The sequence below is a fragment of the Zea mays genome, chromosome 9, assembly GCF_902167145.1.
Source record: "Zea mays cultivar B73 chromosome 9, Zm-B73-REFERENCE-NAM-5.0, whole genome shotgun sequence".
NCBI lineage: Eukaryota > Viridiplantae > Streptophyta > Magnoliopsida > Poales > Poaceae > Zea > Zea mays.
The window spans coordinates 145,224,785-145,228,448 of NC_050104.1; positions in this window are offsets into that span (position 1 = coordinate 145,224,785).

The following is a 3,664-nucleotide window of genomic DNA, read 5'->3' on the forward strand; positions in this document are numbered from 1 at the left end:
AGGTCGCAAGGAGCATCCCAACAAGAGCAAGACGAAGGGGAAGCGCTCCTGCTTCAAGTGTGGTAAGGTTGGTCACTTTATTGCTAATTATCCCGATAATGACAATGACCAGGAACAAGGAAAGAGCGAAAAGTGGGAAAAGAAGAAGACCTACAAGAAGGCAAAGGGCGAGGCACATCTTGGAAAGGAGTGGGATTCAGATTGCTCCTCATCCGACTCTGACAACGAAGGACTCGCCGCCTTAGCCTTCAACAAGTCGGCTCTCTTTCCCAACGAGCATCACACCTGCCTCATGGCAAAGGAGAAGAAAGTAAGTACTCGAAATACCAGTACTTATGCTTCTTCATGTGATGATGAGTCTAATGATAATGAAGTAGACTATGCAAGCTTATTCAAAGGTTTAGATAGAACTAAAATTGATAAGATCAATGAATTAATTGATGCTTTGAATGAGAAGAATAGATTGTTAGAGAAGCAAGAGGATCTTTTATATGAAGAGCATGATAAATTTGTTAGTGCACAAAATTCTCTTGCTCTAGAAGTTAAAAGAAATGAAATGCTTTCTTGTGAACTGTCGACTTGTCATGAGACTATTTCTAGCTTAAAGAGTATTAATGATGATTTAAATGCTAAGCTAGAAGTAGTTAACAAATCTAATTCTTGTGTAGAACATGTTGTGATTTGTAATAGGTGTAAGGAATTTAATATTGATGCATGTGTTGAGCACCTTACCTCTTTTGCAAAATTAAATGGTGAAGTGGCTAGTCTTAATGCCCAACTTAAGACTAGCAAAAGTGAATTTGACAAACTAAAATTTGCAAGGGATGCCTACACTATTGGTAGACACCCCTCAATTAAGGATGGGCTTGGCTTTAAGAGAGAAGCCAAGAACTTAACAAGTCGTAAGGCTCCCATTCCCGCCAAGGAGAAAGGGAAGGCTCCTATGACTAATAGTGCTCAAAAGAACCATGCTTTCATGTACCATGATAGGAGATATTCTAGAAATGTTCATCATGATAGGAGTTGTAATGCTTATGATTCTAATGCCATGTTTGCTTCAAGTTCTTCCTATGTGCATGATAGAGATATGCCTAGGAAAAATGTTATTCATCATATGCCTAGGAGAAATGTTGTTCATGTACCTAGGAAAGCAAGTAATGAACCCTCTACAATTTATCATGCTTGCAATGCTTACTTTGCAATTTGTAGAAAGGATAAGAAAGTGATTGCTAAGAAATTAGGGGCAAAATGCAAGGGAGATAAAACTTGCATTTGGGTCCCTAAGGATATTGTCTTGCAGGTTTATGCATCCGGGGGCTCAAGTTGGATTATCGACAGCGAATGCACAAACCACATGATGGGGGAGAAGAAGATGTTCACCTCCTACGTCAAGAACAAAGATTCTCAAGATTCAATCATATTCGGTGACGGGAATCAAGGCAAGGTTAAAGGACTAGGAAAGATTGCTATTTCATCCGAGCACTCTATTTCTAATGTATTTTTAGTTGAGTCGCTCGGGTATAACTTATTGTCCGTTAGTCAACTTTGTAATATGGGTTATAATTGCTTATTCACAAATGTAGATGTGTCTGTCTTTAGAAGGAGTGATGGTTCATTAGCTTTTAAGGGTGTATTAGACGGCAAACTCTATTTAGTGGATTTTGCAAAAGAGGAGGCCAGTCTAGATGCATGCTTAATTGCTAAGACTAGCATGGGCTAGTTGTGGCATCGCCGTCTAGCACATGTTGGATGAAGAACCTTCACAAACTACTAAAGGGAGAACATGTGTTAGGTCTAGCAAATGTGAATTTCGAAAAAGATAGACCTTGTGCAGCTTGTCAAGCAGGTAAACAGGTGGGAAGTACTCATCATAGCAAAAATGTGATGACCACATCAAGACCTTTGGAGTTACTTCATATGGACCTCTTCGGACCCGTCGCCTACCTAAGCATAGGAGGAAGTAAGTATGGTCTTGTCATAGTTGATGATTTTTCCCGCTTCACTTGGGTATTCTTTTTGCAGGATAAAACAGAAACCCAAGGGACCCTCAAGCGTTTCCTAAGGAGAGCTCAAAATGAGTTTGAGCTCAAGGTGAAAAAGATAAGGAGCGACAACGGGTCCGAGTTCAAGAACCTTCAAGTAGAGGAGTACCTTGAGGAGGAAGGAATCAAGCACGAGTTCTCCGCTCCCTACACACCACAACAAAACGGTGTGGTAGAAAGGAAGAACAGGACTCTTCTAGACATGGCAAGGACGATGCTTGGAGAGTTCAAGACGCCCGAGCGGTTTTGGTCGGAAGCCGTGAACACGGCTTGCCATGCCATAAACCGGGTCTACCTTCATCGCCTCCTCAAGAAGACTTCATATGAGCTTCTAACCGGTAACAAACCCAACGTTTCATACTTTCGTGTATTTGGGAGTAAATGTTACATTCTAGTGAAGAAAGGTAGAAATTCTAAGTTTGCTCCCAAAGTTGTAGAAGGGTTTTTGTTAGGTTATGAATCAAATACAAAGGCGTGTAGGGTCTTCAACAAATCATCGAGTTTGGTTGAAGTCTCTAGCGACGTTGTATTTGATGAGACTAATGGCTCTCCAAGAGAGCAAGTTGTTGATCTTGATGATGTAGATGAAGAAGATGTTCCAACAACCACAATACGCACCATGGCAATTGGAGATGTGCGGCCATAGGAACAAAAGGAGCAAGATCAACCTTCTTCCTCAACAATGGTGCAACCCCCAACTCAAGACGATGAACAGGTTCATCAAGAAGAGGCGTGTGATCAAGGGGAGCACAAGATGATCATGTTATGGAGGAAGAAGCACAACATGTCCCTCCAACTCAAGTTCGAGCGACGATTCAAAGGAATCACCCCGTCGACCAGATATTGGGTGATATTAGCAAGGGAGTAACTACTCGCTCTAGATTAGTTAATTTTTGTGAGCATTACTCTTTTGTCTCTTCTATTGAGCCTTTCAGGGTACAAGAGGCCTTGCTAGATCTGGACTGGGTGTTGGCCATGCAGGAGGAGCTCAACAATTTCAAGAGAAATGAAGTTTGGACACTGGTGCCATGTCCCAAGCAAAACGTTGTGGGAACCAAGTGGGTGTTCTACAACAAACAGGGCGAGCACGGAGTGGTGACAAGGAACAAGGCACGACTTGTGGCAAAAGGTTATGCCCAAGTCGCAGGTTTGGACTTTGAGGAGACTTTCGCTCCTGTGGCTAGGCTAGAGTCGATTCGTATTTTGTTAGCCTATGCCGCTCACCATTCTTTCAGGTTATTCCAAATGGACGTGGAGAGCGCTTTCCTCAATGGGCCAATCAAGGAGGAGATGTACGTAGAGCAACCCCCTGGCTTTGAGGATGAACGGTACCCCAACCACGTGTGTAAGCTCTCTAAGGCGCTCTATGGACTTAAGCAAGCCCCAAGAGCATGGTATGAATGCCTTAGAGACTTTTTAATTGCTAATGCTTTCAAGGTTGGGAAAGCCGATCCAACTTTATTCACTAAGACTTGTGATGGTGACTTATTTGTGTGCCAAATTTATGTCGATGACATAATATTTGGTTCTACTAACCAAAAGTCTTGTGAAGAGTTTAGCAGGGTGATGACTCAAAAGTTTGAAATGTCAATGCTGGGCGAGTTGAACTACTTCCTTGGGTT